The sequence below is a fragment of the Nuphar pumila genome, chromosome 4 (assembly GCF_984573655.1).
Source record: "Nuphar pumila chromosome 4, dmNupPumi1.hap1.1, whole genome shotgun sequence".
NCBI classification, from domain to species: Eukaryota; Viridiplantae; Streptophyta; class Magnoliopsida; order Nymphaeales; family Nymphaeaceae; genus Nuphar; species Nuphar pumila.
The window spans coordinates 108,308,831-108,328,423 of record NC_143252.1 but is presented as its reverse complement, the minus strand read 5'-3'; the positions used below and the strand labels follow the sequence as shown (position 1 = coordinate 108,328,423).

Below are 19,593 nucleotides of genomic sequence, written 5' to 3'. Positions count from 1 at the left end.
TCATTTTTTGAATATGATGTCTCTTGACAGCCCAACATTCTGTACCATATAGTAAAGCAGGCCTAATAGTCGTCCTATAAAACTTTCCCTTCAACCGCAATGACATTCTACGATCGCAACACTCTAGCTGCACTTTTCCATTTCATCCACCCAACCTTTATCCTATGATTTACATCTCCATCAATTTCTCCATACTTTTGAATGATAGATCCCAAATATTTGAAACAATCATCCATCGGTATTTCTTGCTCACCAAGCTTCACTACACTCTCATCATTACTTCGTTGCTTACTAAACTGACATTCCATGTATTCTGTCTTACTCTTACTCAACTTAAAACCTCTTGCTTCCAATGTCTGTCTCCATAATTCTAACTTAGCATTAACCCGCTCTAGACTCATCAATCAAAACAATATCAGCAAACAACATACACCACGGCACATTTTCTTGAATTGATCTCGTAAGCTCATCCATCACTATAGCAAATAGGAAATGGCTTAAAGCAGATCATTGATGTAACCCAACCGTTATAGGAAAATTGGTTGTCACCCCTCCACAAGTACGGACAATGGTTACTACTCCTTCATACATATTTTTAATTATACTAATGTACTTGAGAGAAACACCTTTCTTCATCATTGTCCACCAGAGAACGTCCCTAGGTACTCTATCGTATGCTTTCTCTAAATCAATAAAAACCATATGCAAATCTTTATTCCTCTCTATTTCTCTCGATAAGTTGTCTAAGAAGATGTATAACTTCCATAGTTGATCTTTCAGGCATAAAACCAAATTGATTATCCGATATCATGACAACCTTCCTCAACCTAGACTCAATCACCCTCTCCCAAAGTTTCATAGTATGACTCATGAGTTTTATACCACGTTAGTTTGTGCAATCTTGTATATCACCCTTATTTTTATATAGAGGCACCAAAGTACTCTTCCTTCACTCATTAGGCATCTTATTTGTCCGCCAAATCTTGTTAAAAAGATTTGTCAACCATTCTAAACCTTTCTCTCCCAAGCATTTCCAAGCCTCGATAGGAATACCATCTGGGCCAACTACCCTTCTTGATTTCATTTTCTTCAAAGCCTCTGCAATTTCTTTCTTTTGAATCTTGCGCATGAAATCACGATTCATCTCATGAAAAGGAATAAAAAAGTCTCCAAGATCCTAAGCATGACTTTCATTAAATAGCTTATCAAAATAATTTTTTCATCTCTCCTTAATCTCTTCATCTTTGACTAAAACCCTTTGTGTTTCATCTTTGATACATCTAACCATACCCAGATCCCTCGATTTCCTATCTCTCATTTTTGCAAGCCTATAAATATCCTTCTCGCATTCTTTGGTATCCAACTTGTCATAAACCTCCTTATATACCTTATCCCTCGCGTTCCGAACTACTTTTTTAGCTTCCTTCTTTGCTATCATATACTTCTCCAAATTTTCCTTATCAGAACTCTTAGATTTCTATAACACTCTTTTAACCTTAATAGCTAATTTGACATCCTCGTTCCACCACGATGTATCCTTACCTAGCGGTACACCGCCTTTAGACTCACCCAATACCTCCTTAGCCACCTTTCTCATGTCACCCGCTATCTTATTCCACATTGATTCTGAATCCTCCTCGAGACACCAATCAACTTCCTTAATTACCTGCTCTACAAACATTCCTTGTTTAGCTCCTTTCAGTGCCCACCACTTAATTCTAGGATCTATCCCATGTCTATCCCTTTTGCGGCATTGTCTAATTCTAAGATCTAAAATTAAGACTCTATGTTGTGTAGCTACACTTTCTCCCGGTATAACCTTACAATCGATGCAACAACCCCTATCTCTCTTTCTAAGTAGGAAAAAATCTATCTGATTCGTATTAACCCCACTTTTAAATGTTACTAAGTGAGACTCTCTCTTCCTAAACCAAGTGTTTGCTAAGATCATATCATAGGACAAACCAAAATCTAAATCTTAAGAATGTGGGAATAAAAACACTAACTCACCAACGGGTGCTCCGCTTGTCTGGTAGGAGCAGCTAGTGCACATCACCTTGTGTTGGGACGTTGCTGGTTCAAAACCCAATTGTGTAGTTGTATAACTGGTAAGGGTGGGACCAACCCCAGGTTTGCCTTTAAAAAAAATACTAACCCATTATTATACCAATTGACCAAAACCCCATCCCAAACAATATTCAAGCTCAAGCTTGAATTAAGATTTTTGCCAAATGCCCAACTCAACCTGACCCTACCTGTTATTTTTTTTATGACGAGGAACCCTTGCCGAGAATTGGGTCACTTAATGGGCCCACTTCCCTATAAGGTAAACCCTAGGTGGAGTCACTGACACACAAGCCCTAACAAAGCCCACCAGTTAAAGAACCTACCAGCTATTTTATTATCTCATTTAAAGTAAAAATGCACATTTTGACACTTTAAATTATACATGGTTCGGGATCGAGCTCTGATACTCAGCCCAACAAAACCAAAACCCAACATGTTAACTCAGCAGATTCAGGTGCATGGACATCTCTACGCTCAAGCCTTTTTACACGGTACATGATTGTAATGCCAAGATTCAATCAGCATGCTAATTCACATTTCTAGATCCAGACCCAGATTGGAAGAACCCCCACCCCTCAATCACAGACCATGCATTGGCAGGCTTCCAGTTGGTAAAACAAATGAAGTGATGTTGTATTGACAATAAAGATAACAATGATTGTATCTCTCATCCCACCAGCTTTGAACCTTAAACTTTTAACATGTACCACTAAATTTGCATATACTTCTATTACAGTCTGCCTTCAGCTTCTAAATCAATATTTTGGCAAATTGGGTGCCAGTAGCTGTAGAAAAGGAATCTTCAAACTCAAAACAATTGCCAATTCTGAAACACAATTTTGCTAGGAAGTACAAGAGCATAAAGGGAGTGACTATATATATATAGATATATATATATATATATAGAGAGAGAGAGAGAGTAATGGGTTCGTGCTAAATCAAAAGTGCTAAGTGAGTTTTTCAGGGGGTGGTTCGTTTTATTTTAAAATTCTGACCATAGAGATGTGATCTATGTACTTGATTTTATAGGGATCAGCTCTTGAAGTGTTCTATTTTGACACATGGGTGGATTTTTATATATATTAAAAAATCAACGGTCCAAAATCTTTGTAAACTTTCGAGGCTCCAAATATCATTCTTTTCATAAAAAAACACATGATCCAGGTGTGGATTCCTCGTAAATTGACCATGCCCAACACATTTATGGGGTCGAAACTGCGAAAAAACACTGAAAGAGCAGAAAAACTGATTTAGCACAGACCCATCTCTCTCTCTCTCTCTCTCTCTCTCTCTCTATATATATATATATACACGATAAAGAAATAGTTCCAGTGTCTCAATAGAACTCAAAAGGTGTTGCACCCCTACACTTGCCACTAAGGAAGATATCTTACATGGCTTGGACTTTTAACAAGTACTCTGTTCTAACAAAATTTGTATTTTCACAAGGATGGATCAATCGCTATCTACAATAACAATAGTCAGCCATGAGATAATTGAATATTACTAAATACTTTCACATAAAGTTCACCTACTGTATCACAGCCAATTTTTTCATGTCTATGCCAAAAGATCTTCCTCTTCTTCATGTCTTAAAAGAACACAATAAAAAGAGCAGGATTTTAATAAATAATATGTTTGGTTAACTCACTAGGAAAAGAAATCTAACTGAAAAATTAAGCATACATATCACCTTGCCAAATGGAAAGAAACACGGATTCTTCACTTCAACAATTTGGATATGAGGAACCATTAGCAATTTTAGATTACTAACAAACTAAGTGGAAAAACAACTAGAAGATAAAGATTAAAAACCAAATATAGAATAGGCTACTTCAAAAATTTTGAAAAGAGTTTGACAGCAAATCGACAGATGCATTGGCATTTTGTTGAGCATAAAAAGCGTTGATGCCAGGAAGTGGAAGATGGTTTAGCAACATGGATTCAGATCCATGAAGTTCTGGATTCTATATTTTTTTATTCAAGAATGTATCCTTCTCGAATCTAGTTTTCATATGTTGGGACTTGGGAGGGCTTTCAATTGGCATGGCGTGATATGCAAGGTTACCTTTTATATTCAATTTTCCAATCAAGTCCCATTTACCACCATTTTTTATCAACCTTCATTCCCCAATGTTGTTCCATAGATGGCCAGAATACAATACAGAAGCTTGTGCTTTCATTAGCATCCACAAAACTCCTCACTGTGTTAAAATTATTGTAGACTTTGTGTAAATACATATACATATATATAGGTTTTATTTGTATCTCTCTTTTTTCTGTTTTTCTTTTTTTTATTTTTTATTTTTGAGCTTTGACCAAGGCTGACCAGCCGTTGGACTGGCCCCAACAGCTCTATTTAGAGTCGTTAGAGCTGGCCAGCTCCTTCTCATTATGTATAAATAGGGGATGACTCCCCTTGTATATTCAAGCTTTTTAGCAAAGCATTCTCTCTCAATAATACATTCTTTTTTTATGCCTTTGTACACATGACTATTTGTGAGTGTTTTACATATTTTCCGTTTGTGAACATAGTGGGTTAATCAAATCGTGTTTGGACTTTATCTTTTTGAAGATATTTTCACATGATATCAGAGCTTGGTCTCTAGAAGCAAGAGCGTATGCTGCAGCCATCGTGGTTGCTGCCTCGAGAAGCATGCCCACTCATTTTTTTTTGCTTTGGTGTGGAAAGACTTCCTTGCAAACTCCTTCCGCTTTGGCATACTACAAGATATGCTGAAAAAGAACCCGTTGTGGTGCAAAGATTCACTTGTCTCTCTAAAGCTCTTCCATGGCGGAAAAGGATTCACATTTGTCTCTTTAATTCACGCTCAACGGCTCCAACTATCATGTTTGGGCCAAAGGACTTTGGGGCTACATCAAAGATACGATTCCAGAACCCGAGCCTAAAATTACCATAGTTGAAAAAAGAGAAATAAAAGTTCTTTAAAGAGAGGAAAGAGTGAAAGCTTTTGAAGAATATAATAAGAAACATGAAGAATGAGAAATGAAAAATTATAAAATTCTTTCTTGAATTTTCTCTACGGTTGAGACTATGATTAATGCCAATATTTTAAAATTCAAGAAGGCATCTCAAGTTTGGGAATATCTTGAGAGGATGTATACCTCGAAAGATTTGTCTCACAAATACTATCTTTAAAAAAATAATTTTTTAACTTTTCAACAAGGAGAAATGACTATTAGAAAATATTTTGCCGAATTATCATCTATTTAGGATGAACTTGCTCTCCCTAAACCAAAGTGGAGCGGAGAAGCTATTGAGCTACGACACAAACAATTAAAAGAAAATTATTTTTTCAATTTCTTGAATGGACTTAGGCCCGAATTTAAGCAAATAAGATCCTCTCTTTTATCTTCTTTCACTTCTCCACCTCTAGAAGATGTTCTTACTAAACTAAGTGGGGAAGAAACTCGAATAGGAATGAGTAAATCCAATCAAAGTGTTTTAGCTATGGCTTCAACCAAGGATAAAAATGAAGGAGCCTATGTCGCTTCTAGACAGGGAAATAATTTGAGCACTTAGAAACCTCCTCATTTCAACAAATTTCAAAATCAAGGTGTAAGGGAAGAAGGTGGCCAAAGTGGAAGATGGAACCAAGGAAAGGAATATGAAAAAAATAGTTTTCATTTTTGTAAAGAACCGGGACATATTAAGCCGATTTGTCCAAAGTGAAAGAAGAAGGTGGTCATGTCAACCACATTTTATCCACACAAAGAGGAGAATATATCTACTTCCAACAGTGGAGCATTGTCATTTAGTCATGTTATATAGGCCCTTCAACCCCTCTTCAAAGGATCAATTTTCGATGCCGCCATATCAACTTTTTCTTCTCCCGATAAGACTCCTTGGCTCTTAGATTCGTGTGTTTCTTTTTATATGACTCCAAATATTTTTGCACTTTCCGAATATACAAAAAATATATCAACTTCTTTTGTTTCAACCGCGAATGGAGCTTCTCTTGAAATCAAAGGAATTGAAAATTTTAAAAAACAAGGTTTTCTTATTCCTAATGTTAGATTTATACCAAAACTAAATTTAAATTTGATTTCGGTCTCTCAACTCTCGGACCATGGATGTGATGTCAAGTTCTCATCAAATAAATGTTGGGTACATGATCGTCGGTCGGAGAAGTTGATTGAAGAAAGCTCTAAGAAAGAAGATTTATACTACATGGAGTTTCTACAAGTTCCAAAACACTCTTTTTGTAATCTTGCCCAACATAAAGATATAAATATTTGGCATAAAAGACTTTGGCATCCTAATGTCATCAAGATTTCTTATTTACATTTTGTTAAAGATCTTTGTAAAAGTGACTTCACTTGTAATAATTGTATTCTTGAGAAAATGAAAAGTTTGCCTTTTAAACAAAGTTCTATGTTTTCAACCAAACCATTTGAACTTGTGCATTCGGATGTATAGGGAGTGGCACCCGTTATATCTAAAGGAGGATTTGCATATTATGTTATTTTTGTTGATGATTACTCTAGATGTTCTTAGATATACTTCCTTAAGCATAAACATGAGGTTTTTGCATCATTCAAGACCTATCATATATTAATTAAAAATCAATTTAATAGTAATTTAAAAATTCTTAGAACCGCCTCCAGAGGTGAATATCTTTCAAATGAATTAAAAAATTATCTTGAAATTAATGAAATTGTTCATAAAAAATCTTGTCCCAAAACACCTCAACAAAATGGTTTAGCCGAAAGAAAACAGACATATAATTGAAACCACTAGAACTTTGCTTATTTTTCAAAATATTCCTAAAAGATTTTGGGCTGAGGCGGCTCTTGCATTCGTTTATCTTATAAATCATCTTCCTTTAAAAAATTTAAATAAGATCTCACCTTTTAAAATTTTATATCAAAAAAACCCAACTACAATAGATTGAGAGTTTTTGGATGCAAATGTTTTGTTTTTACCGACAAAAATGATAAACTTTCACCAAAAGCTACCTCTTGTGCATTCCTTGGATATTCCGAAATACAAAAAGGATTTAGATGCTATGATATTAAAAATGATAAATTGTATGTTTCTAGAACGTAACATTTTTGAAAAATGTTAGTGGTTTTGAAGAATGTGAACCTCATAGAGATGATGTGGATTATTACTTTTTATTTGAGTTGTTATCTAGAAATGATGATGTTTCTAGTGATGATGAAATACTATATAAAAATGATAATGCTCTTAGTGGTGATGAAGATATAAAAGAGAAATAACAACTTTCATTATCAATCTTCTGAACAACTTATTGAAGTGAGTATTAGAATACAGATCGGATATGGATCCAGTAGAGGATCCATATAGACCACGTGTACGCTATATTATAATGTAATATACATTACTAACTAGGGGTAGTCTTTCCATTGTAAAAGATTTGTAAACCTATTTTATCTTAATGAAGTTTAGTGCAACAATAGAAAAAAAAATTGTGTGGCTGCCAATTCCAAGGAAAATCCTCTCTCCTCTCTTCTTTCACTCCTTCACGGTTTTCACGACTAAACTGCCAACCCAAAGCAGTTTTATCATGGTATCAGAGCAGCGATTGCTCTGGGCGTAAAAGTGCCTTCATCAGGGAACGTGAAAGGGCCTGCTCCATTGGCCACGATCTACCAAGTCTGCTCCACCTTCAGCCAAGCCTTCTTCTTTATCAGGGAACGTGAAAGGGCCTGCTTCATTGGCCACGATCTGCCGAGCCTACTCCACCTTCAGCCGAGTCGAGCCTGCTCTTTCTCCCCTTCAGTCGAGTTCACAACAGGCCACAATCTGCCGAGCTTGCTCCACCTTCAGTCGCGTGCTCTTTCTATCCTTCAAACGAGTTCACAGACAGCCGAGCCTTCTGCTCTTTCTCCCCTTCAGTCGAGTTCACAGACAGGTCACGTCTGTCTTCTTCTTTTGTTCCTTTCTCCCTTCTGCTAAAATTTTTCTTTCTTTTCAACGTCATCATCATATGTTTCTTCTATTTCCTTTCGCTGAGTTTTTCTGTTACAGATCTGAAGTAGTTTCAGATCTGTTATTGTTCCTTTTAGAGCTGAGTTCCCTTCCAGTTTCATTCCCATATCACGCAAATTGTTTCTTTTCCATGTTGTTTTCTGATCTTCTTCTCTATCGGTTCTGAACATCACGTTACTGCTGGTTTGAAAACTGCCTTGTCACGTCTGCTTTATTCTCTTTTACTTTAACCTTTTTATCTTGCACTCCTTTGTCAGCTTTATTTTTTCAGTTTCAGCCACAAGTGTTTTCATTTCAGCTTCAATCACTAGTGTCTTCCCGTTGTCAACCAGCTACCAATGGATACTTCAGGCAATTCAGGTCTTTCTTCCAACTTCTTTAGACAGTTAGTTTCGAAAAAGTTAACTACCAACAACTATCTGACTTGGAAAAGATAGATCACTCCTTTTATTCGAAGTCAAGACCTTTCAAGCCACTTGGATGGCTCCACTCCAATACCCCCAGAATTTATCATAACCGAAGCCAAAGAGGATGGAGGATTGCCGAATACTATTCGCAATCCTGCATTCGTTTCTTGGATGAAGCGTGATCAGGCTCTTGTCGCATACATCACTTCCACATTATCACAAGAAGTATTGATTTTCATTCCTGATGATTGCACATCCAAAGTTTTGTGGGAGGTTTTAGCTCAGACATATTCTCATATATCAGAGGCTAAGGTGTTGTTTCTCAAACGCGAATTTCATATGTTAAGAAAGAGGGCAATGAGCATTATTGAATTCTTAAATCAAGTTAAAAGCAGTACAGGCCAGTTAGCCATGGTTGGATATCCAGTATCAGATAAAGAAAATGTGCAGCAAACACTGAATGCCCTGGGATCAGAATATCATGTCCTTGTGACCTCTTTATTATGCTTACCTATATTACTCAATTTTGAGGAATTACGTGCCAAACTCCTTCAGTATGAAATGACTCTGAAGAGCATGTCTGATGCTTCAGCTGGACAACCATCTACGCATGAGGTTCTTGCCACAGGGATGATAGTTGATCGTGCACGAGGAAGACATGGCAGAGGCAGGGGAACTGCCATCCAGGGTGGACGTGGATTACTACCTACACCAAATTCCACAGTCAGTTTTTCAAGGAATGTTCCCACATGCTATCAGTGTAATAAATTGGGTCACATCAAAGCCAACAGTTGGTTCAACCCGCAAAATCGAAACAGAGCGCAAAATAATAGAAATGTTGCTACACCAGGAGCTGCAGGTACTTTTTAGGTCAGTGATGATGCTAAGGATCTTCTCCTATCTGTGATAGCCAACTTGAACCTGAAACAGAATGATGATGGAATATGGTATGTTGATTCTGGGGCAACGGCTCATGTCAGTGGCAATGCATGTAAATTCTCTACTTTGGTTCTCTATTTTGGAAAATCTAATATTGTAACTGGAGATGGGACTCACCACCCTATTTCAAACATAGGCAATGTCCTTATTCCTTTGTCTGAGTCATCTATTTTTTTATTTGATGTTGTTCATGCACCAAATATAAAGAAAAATATTGTCTCTGTATCTAAACTTGTTGACTCTACCAATTCATCTGTGGAATTTACTCCTACTTCTGTCTTTGTCAAGGATCTTCAAACGAAGGAGATGTTCGCTAAAGGAGAGCGATGTGAAAACATGTATGTCTTCAATGAAGATCCAACCTCCAGTGTCTTGAAGCCCAAGTCTAATCATGTCTCTGAAAATGTCCTAAGTTTATCCAAATGTAATAAGCCAGATCTTTGGCATTCTCGTTTTGGTCATTGTAGTCAAGTCTTTATTGAAAAGTTAGTATCTAATGGTTTTCTTTCAGAGTCTGTTTCACTTTCATTAAAGAATAAAATGTGTTCCAGTTGTCAAGTTTGCAAGAGTCATGTACTTCCTTTTCATCAAATAAATAAAAGAGCCTCTATTCCTTTTGAGATAATATGTTCTGATGTTTGGGGTCCAACTCCCAATCCTTCTTCTAGAAGTAAATATTATGCATCTTTTATTGATAGTTTCTCTCGTTTTACTTGGATATTCTTCATGAAACACAAATCAGAGGTCTTTCTTATTTTTCGTCACTTTCATGCCTATGTTAAAAATCAATTCTCCCAAAATATTCAAATTCTCCAATGTGATGGAGGTGGTGAGTATTCCTCCAAAGAGTTTTTAGATTTTCTCCGAGATAATGGGATACATCGTAGAGTTTCTTGCCCGTATACTCCACAACAAAATAAAATTGTTGAACGTAAACACAGACATATTGTGGAAAGTGCAATGAGTATGATGCATGGTTGTAATTTGCCCATCAGCCTTTGGACAAAAGCTTTTCACACTGTCACTCATGTGATAAATCGTCTTCCTATGCCTATCCTTGAAAATCAGTCTCCCTATTATGTTCTCTTTGGTATACATCCTAATTATGATGAGTTACGAGTTTTTGGATGCACATGTTATGTACATGTTGACAAATCTATGAGAAATAAATTTCAAGGCAAAGCATCTATATGCCAATTTATAGGCTATGCAGATGAACACAAGAGGTACAGGTGCTATGACCCTATCAATAAGAAGATCAGAATTTTCAGAAATGTTGTTTTTGATGAAAATAGCTTTCTGGAAAATAAGGCCAACTATGATCGTGAATATGGTGATATGGCTGATAATTGGTATGATCCATGGCTCAGTGTTGAACTTATTTCACATGTTGCTGAATGTACCACTTTGGCTCCTGAAAACATACATGATGAGACGGCTTCAGATAAGGTATTGGAAACAGAATGTCAGAGATACAAAGGGAATGTCTACACCAGAAGACCCAGAGAGCAAACAGATGCCCCTGTTGAAAAACACATGACATTACCCAGTAAAAGAGAGGCCCCAAGAAGATCAAGCAGGATAAGGCATCCAATTGAAAAATGGGTAAGTTACGATAACTTCTCTATAGATTTTCAGATCATTTTATCCAAGATTGAAAAACATGAGGAACCACTTGGGTTTTGTCAAGCTGTTCAATCTAACAAATGGATTGAGGCGATGAATGAGGAGATAGAGGCACTTCATGAGTGTCGAACATGGGAGATAGTTGGTCGTCCCCCAGATAAAAATGTTGTTGGCTCAAAATGGGTGTATAAGATTAAATATAAACCGGATGAGAGCATTGAACGATACAAGGCACGTCTTGTTGCCAAAGGTTTCACCCAAGAATATGGTGAAGATTATGATGAAACCTTTAGCCCAGTAGTGAAAATGAGAACCATTCGTATTATCCTTGGCCTGGCTATTGAACATGGGTGAAGCCTTAGTCAGCTTGATGTTAAAAATGTGTTTCTTCATGGGGATTTAAAAGAAGAGGTTTACATGGAGCAGCCTCAAGGTTATGCAGAAGGAGACCCAAAAGAATATGTATGTAAATTAACCAGAGCATTGTATGGTTTAAAGCAAGCCTCCAGGTCATGGTTTGAAAGCTTCTCCTCAGAGATTTAGAACCACAGTTTTATTCGTTCTCAACTAGATCATTCTTTATTCATATACAGGGATGGAACCGTTGTGGTTTTCTTACTTATATATGTTGATGATATAGTGGTCACTGGTAATGCTCCAGAGCATATTCAACAAATTAAAGTTTTGCTGAGTATGTGATTCAAGATGAAAGATCTTGGAGAGCTAAGATATTTTCTTGGTGTAGAGGTGAACAGACATGATGGAAAAATGTTATTAACTCAACACAAATACACTCTTGATCTTTTGGCCAAAGCAGGAATGACAGATTGCAAACATGTGCCTACACCTAGTGCTGTCAATAAAAAACTCAGCATTTGTGATGGCGAGTTGTATTCTGATGCAAGCAAGTATTGCAGTTTAGTGGGCATGTTAAAGTATCTTACTTTTACTAGACCAGACATTGTATATTCTGTAAATCAAGTATCTCAGATGCATGAACCAAAGACTGGTCATATGGAAGGCACGGTGGGTGATGGACTCATATATGCTCAATCTTTATGGGTAACACTGAAACATGACATATTGGCCTATACAGATGCAGACTGGGCAGGGGACCCAGATGAAAGGAGGTCTGTTTCAGGATACTGTGTTTTCATTGGAAGCAATCTTATCTCATGAAGTAGCAGAAAACAGAAAGTTGTGGCAAGATCTAGCACGGAGGCAGAATATAAACCTATGGCAGCTACCACAGCAGAAGTAACCTGGATTAGGCATCTCCTTACAGAGATGGGAGAGAGTATTTCAAGTTCAACCCTCATGTGTGATAATAGAAGTGCTATACAAATTGCGTTCAATCCTGTTCATCACAGTCAGACCAAACATATTGAGATTGACCAATATTTTATCAGACAAAAGGTAGCAGACAAAGAGATTGAACCGGTTTATGTGTCTTTAGAAGACCAAGTTACTAATATGTTCACAAAAGGTCTCACAAGTAACTGCTTTTGGTATCTGAAGAACAAGTTGCACATGGTTCAATCCCATGCACAACTTGAGGGAGGGTATTAGAATACAAATCGGATATGGATCCAGTAGAGGATCCATATAGACCACGTGTATGCTATATTATAATGTAATATACATTACTAACTAGGGGTAGTCTTGCCATTGTAAAAGATTTGTAAACCTATTTTATCTTAATGAAGTTTAGTGCAGCAATAGAAAAAAAAATTGTGTGGCTGCCGATTCCAAGGAAAATCCTCTCTCCTCTCTTCTTCCACTCCTCGGTTTTCACGACTAAACTGCCAACCCAAAGCAGTTTTATCAGTGAGAACATCTATTGATCCTATTACCTATACACATAGAGATAAGGATACTTTTAGGAGTATGATTGAGAAATATAGTCAAACTGATGAGCTTACCTCTATGAATAACCCAAATTCTTGTGGGTCTGAAAGAACTAAAAGAATTCTTACTAGATTTATATCCTATGAATCCTTTTCAACCAAACATAGAGCTTGCCTTAGTGTCATTCATTCATATGTGGAACCTAAAAACTATGAAGAAGCACATAAAATTGTAGAGTGGCATGATGCCATGAATAATGAACTTAGAGCTCTCAGAAAGGCTAAAACTTGAAAATTTCAAGATCTACCTAGTAGAAAGAAGACAACAAGATATAGGTGGGTTTTTAAGGTCAAGACCAAGAGTGATGGATCCCTTGAAAGGTATAAAGTTCGTCTAATTGCCAAGCGGTATAGTAAAAAATATGGAATAGACTAGATGAAACTTTTCCTCCCATTGCGTGTATGGTCAGTGTTAGGTGTCTTATTACCATTATCTTCATTAAAAAATAAAACATATATCAAATGGATGTTAAAAATGCCTTCCTAAATGGTGACCTAAATGAAGAAGTCGGTATGGATGTTCCTCTAGGTATAAATGTTCCTAAAGGTAAAGTTTTTCGTCTACGGAAGGCTCTTTATAGTTTAAAACAAGCTCCATATGATCGGTTTAATAGTTTAATGATTAAAAATAGTTTTGCTTCATGGTATACTGACATTGCCTTGTTTGTCAAGAAATCCAATGTTGAAATCATGATTTTATTATTATATGTTGACGACATGCTAATTTCAGGTGATGATGCTAAAGGGATTAAGAGTATCAAGTCTATTTTAAAAGAAAATTTTGAAATGTCAGACTTAGGATTTTTGACATATCTTTTAGGTATAGAGGTTGCCTACTCTCAGAGGGGTTATTTCTTATCTCAAACTAAACTTGCATATGAGATTATTGACAAATCAGGAATTACAGACGATAAAATTTATAAAACCCCTGAAGTGGTAGGAACCAAGTTGAAGATTGATGATGGTGTCCCTCTAAAAGATCTCACTCCATACAGACAATTTGTTGGATCTTTAATGTATCTTAGCATCACTAGACTTGATATTTTACATGTGGAACATGTTGCAAGTCAATTCCAGCATGCTCCTACATCGATTCATATGAGTACAATTCCTCGAAATATCAGATATATAAAGGAAAGCATAAATAAGGGAGTATTTTTATCTTCATCTTTTGAGTTTAATCTAATTGCTTATACTGACTCTGATTAAGGAAGTGATCCAAATAACTGTCACTCCACCATTGGCTTTTGTGTGTTCTTAGGTGAATCATTAATTTCTTGGAGATGCAAGAAGCAACAAAAGATATCTCTGTCATCTACTGAGGCCGAATACAGAGCCATGACAACTACAACGATGGAGATTGTTTGGATTCGCCAGCTGTTGAAAGATATGGGGGTTCATGTTCAAGGACGTACGAAGTTATGTTGTGATAACAAGAGTGCAATATATATTGCTAAGAATCACACTTTTCATGAGCGCACGAAGCACATCGAGATGGATTGCCATTATATTAGAGAAAAATATCTGAAGAAAGTTATAGATCTACCTTGTGTAACATCAGAATATCAATTGGCTGATTTTTTCAATAAGGCGCTTTGTTCTCCTAGATTCAATTTTCTTCTTGGCAAACTTTCGGTCATTGCATGGTAAGTTTGAGGAGGGTGTTAAAATTATTGTAGACTTTGTGTAAATACATATATATATATATATATATATATATATATATACAGTTAATTATATATATAGGTTTTATTTGTATCTTTCTTTTTTCTGTTTTTCTTTTCTTTTTGTATTTTTTTTTCTTTTTGAGTTTTGACCAAGGCTGACCAGCCGTTGGCCAGCTCCTTCTCATTATGTATAAATAGGAAATGACTCTCCTTGTATATTTAAGCTTTTTAGAAAAGCATTCTCTCTCAATAATACATTCTTTTTTTATGCCTTTGTGCACTTGTGACTATTTGTGAGTGTTGTTTTGTGCTTTTGTGCACATATTTTCCTTTTTGAAGATATTTTCACACACTATTCAACATAAGCTTGCTCTTCCTCATCCTTCACCTCTCTAAAATTCAACCTATCACTAGAATCTTCTCCAAGTTCTAATCTATTTGAATTTATTTTGAGATATCCTAGACTCTCAACAACCTCACCTCTTTAAAAAAGGGCATAAAATTCCAAGGGAGAGTAATAATTCATGATGAAGTTATAAAACAATACCTGTTTAAGTCCTGCACATAATATTGGCCATACTTGTCTCATAATGAAGTTCTAAGACCCAAGGAATTTCACTTTAATTTTTTTTGAATTCTTTATATGCCCTTTTACACAATGAAAGATCAAATGGGGTCATCTAATCGGCTCATCCTATAAACATCAAATTCATTATAATAGTCATCACAACTCCCACAATACCCCTCCACTCCTCTTCTTTGCACCTCTAAACATTTTCTAGATGGGTCATGTTTTGGAGTTATTTCCTTGAGTAGGCCAACATGACTTCCCAGACTTCTAGTTATAGAATACCTGGTTTATTCCACCAACTGAAGAAGCAGTTCGTTCCATAACAGCTGAACCAAGTGTTCATAATCCAAGAATCTAGCACCTTTTTCTGGTTGTTCACCAAACCACTAATGAATGTGATATTTCTCATTGCACCAATCAACATCTCAACAGATTTAGATGCCCTTCCTCTTTTTATCATACTCTATGTTGGTAATTTGGATATGGTGGCATTAGCCAAGTGTTAGTGCATACACGAAATATGTAACATGCTTGGGGAAACCACTGTTCTGCCCTTGGAGAAACCATATTTACATGCTTTATCTCTTCCTTGGAAAGTAAACATTTATACACTCAAATTTCCATACTATTAATAATCGCTAATCCACTCATAAGCTCATCCTCACTTTTTGATTGCCTCTAATACTCATGCATCAGACCCAAAAACTTCATCCCATCTAGTAATATCATTTGAAAATCATTTAAATGTCTCCATTTATCATATTGATTGATAGACCTCACACTAGCATAAATTGTCAAACTGCTTCTGCATTTCCAGATTAAGAGCTTTAAGAAGAACTCTAGCAGTTATTTAGGTATAAGAAGTACATAGTAGTGAACATATTCATGGGTGGAAATGTACATGGTCATACAAAGAAAGTAGGACATGAAGAAGCTGATCATGACTTTGTTAGATGTATCTATCTATCTATCTATCTATCTATATATATATATATATATATACACCATAATACCCGATAGGGGTATTATGGTCTTTTCACAAGTACCCGATAGGGGTGCTTGTTTTTCTTCTTTTTTCTTTTTCTGTATTTATTTTAGTTTTTACCTTTTTTATTTTTTTTAAGCCATTTAAGCCCCCCCCCCTCCCCATAGAGTCATTGGGGGCCCCAACGGTCACAATTGTGACCGTTGGGGGCTCCCAACGACTCCATGGGAGCCCCCTTTTTGGCTCTCCTTTTGAGGCCATGTGGCCTCCCTTTCCTCTCCTATTCCTTTTGTATAAATAGGGGTGAACCCCTTTGTATTTGATTATTCTTGAGAGCTCTCTCTCTCTCTCTTTTCAATAAAGAGACTTTTATATTTTGTGTTGTGTATGTATTGTCCCTTTGTGGACTTGGCTATTGTTTGTCCATTGTAGGACATTGTAAGTGCTTATAGCACTCTGTGTATTTCCGCATATCTCATTACAGACTTCTCCATGGCCTTCGATCATGTGTAGCAAATAGGTATGCTAAGAGCAATGATGAGTATCTTACGACATGCAGGAGTGGTTAGAATGATTCATAAATAAACTTTTTTGTTATGGTCAAGAGATGATTTCCAGGGACTATAAGGCCTTATTCAAAGAACTTTACATTTCATCATCAACTGCCAACAGTTATGATCATGGAAAGCTGGATAACAACAAAAAGAAGTTCGAAGGACATCTAAGGAGTATATGATTGGAAGCTTGAAAAAAAAATGAACATTAATAAAACAAGATGAATGGAAATGGGATTTACAAAGATTGGATAAAGAATTTGGCATATTATGCCCTTTCAAGTTGTAACAGCATACCCTAGCCAATACCTGGATTTAGGTAACCATGAATTCTCGCACATTGTCATTCCCTGGGCTATGTTTCCCCCTAAACAGAAAAGGAATCATTCCTTAAAGTCTGGGGAAATAGTGGAAGTGCAGCTAAAATTGCATGTTTAAAACTTCAAAATATGCCAACAGGGCCAATAATGAAAGTCACTCTCCTTAAAAACTCATTTAAAAGCTTAAGGAAAAAACATGTGATTAGGAGAAAACATCTCCAATGGGTATTTAGAGGTTATCTATGACATCAATGCGAAGTCAGCACTAGTACCAAAGAACTTATGAATAGATGACTACATTCCTAGTCAAAGCCAAGCTAAATGGCTATTATTTGCAAATGATGCAAGTAATTACTGTTCAGTATCCGGTTAGAAAACAGGCAAACAAGGAACTAAAAAATGGACAAAACCATGGAACGAGACTTACAATTTAGTTTAAAGAAAATATAATACATAAACTGCAAATTTAGTGGGAAGATAAGTGAGGAGGCTTATAGCCATATAGTATCATAATGCAGCAAGTCTGGTCCTTGTCCAAAAGGATAATGGGCTAGAGAAAGATAATACCATTACATCAAGGATGAAGTGGAGACAAACTAGTGTTATAATTAATTTGCTTAGGGATTGGCCTTTTCTGTAAGGCACCCACTACATTTGCAATTTTATACCTTGCAAGCTGTTAAGGAAAAGGACAACGAAGAAAAAAATATAACCACATTTACGCCAATCTTTCAGAAATAGGAAAAAGTATAGGATCAGGAATGATTAAATGCAATTCAAAAGTAGCACTAAGTGACATCATTTGAGATGCTTAGATGAAGAAAAGAGGATATCAATGAATACTTAAAGGAAGGCTATGAAAAGCAGCATCAAAGAAAGTAGAGTGGTTTGGGCTTACCATTAGATAAAAATGGATGAAGAAATGTGTCAAAATTCAACTCCATACAGATGAGACTAGAGCTGATGGTGATTACGTATGCTTGCATTTGTGCACATACGCATGCTTGTGTTTTGCATTCTTATAATTCAAGGTGAATTTGTGAGGGCCCTTGTCACTCACATAGTGGCTCTATATGTACAACAGACACAAGTTCCACAATAACATAGCACCCAATGCTCTCGTCATCTAATTCTCACTAAAAGTTCAGGAAATATTTATCTCTTTTCTTTTTTGGTTTACCTTTTCAATTATTCAAATATGCCTAGAAGTACGCTGGAAAATTTTAAAAATCTCAGCTAAATCAAAATAAAATGGTGTAAAAGAATAAACATAAAAAGCAATATAAATTGCTTGGGGGCATGTGAAGACATGCATGCTCTCTTTAGTATATATTTGCCTCCCTTGCATATCATCAGGTTGATGCAAAACAGTTGTAAAGCAACCAAGTGCCTCTGCATAAATCCTTTGAAACTATTACAGCATTAACTACATTGTGTTTTCTCCAACTTTGTGTATGATCAACGTATAATAACCAAACATTGTTATGTTAGGTCGCACTACCATAACCTAAGGGCCTTGGGTTCAAATCCCACAGGGATTACCCCCATCCCCCCAGCTTGCCTATCAAAATTAAAAGGTTATATTCCATATCTCATTCATACGATCATGATTTCGCTTAGAAGCTTCTAATACCACATATCATATATTCCAAGAGATGAGAACATGGAGATGAGGAGAAAACACTGCAAAAACCTAAATAATGAAATGAAAAACAAGACTCGCTTCCAGTAATTCATTTACACCATTGCTGGAAGAGCGTTTCCTCAAATGCAAGAGGCAACTAACAAAAATAGGCATAAGTTATCACACGGAAAAAACAAAAATAGACTTAGAGAGAGAGAGAGATGGTCTGTTTCCTTCACGGGTTCAGGGGTACGTTGCGCATAATCCGCGAAAAATCAACCAGAAAAACCTCACCAAGAAGAAGAACCAATTTTGCCATCAATCCCTAATTCCGCGTAAGGCGTGACCATACGGATGGAGTGTGCATAAGGAACTCTAGAAAGAAACTGTTTCGTTCTCCTAGGAGATGATGACGCATTTTGTTGTGGCCAAAAAAGATAATAGATGCATCAAGATTCGTGAGGCGGGTCAAGGAGATTGATAACGCAGAGGAAATATGTCCCAACACTGCAATCCCCAAGCTATCCGAGTTTCTTTTTTTTCTTGATAATCCAATGGAAACCCCCATCACCGGCTGCGCATTGGCTGGCCTCAGATTGGTAAAACCCTCGATAAGAAAACTTAGTGAATCGCAGACAGAAAACTACCCTGTTTCCTTCAGATATTCAAGGTGTTGCCGAAAAATATCAAGAAGAGACGGAGATGACAGACGAAACTTACCTCAAATTCCCTAATCGCCGGAACACATCCCGATCGCACAAGAAGAACCGCGAACGCAGCTACTGATTCGCCTGTCAACCAGCGTGGGGAAGCAAGAGAAAGCATCTCTCTCTCTCTCTCTCTCTCTCTCTCTCTCTCTCTCTCTCTCTCTCTCGGGTGAGATCGGCGCAGAGAATTTAGGGTTTTCCAATGAGGAGAGAGGAGGAAGGAGAGAGTCGGTGGCGCGAAA

At 36.7% G+C, this 19,593-nt stretch overlaps 1 long non-coding RNA gene across 1 annotated transcript; it reads right to left on the bottom strand.

Moving 5' to 3' along the window:
• Positions 1 to 2,624: 2,624 nt before the first annotated feature.
• Positions 2,625 to 19,495, bottom strand: LOC149840482 (uncharacterized). The gene is made up of 3 exons (XR_016431561.1): positions 19,365 to 19,495; positions 16,998 to 17,067; positions 2,625 to 2,852 (listed from the first exon to the last, which is right to left on the bottom strand). It is a non-coding gene; the product is annotated as an uncharacterized LOC149840482 (long non-coding RNA).
• Positions 19,496 to 19,593: the final 98 nt, after the last annotated feature.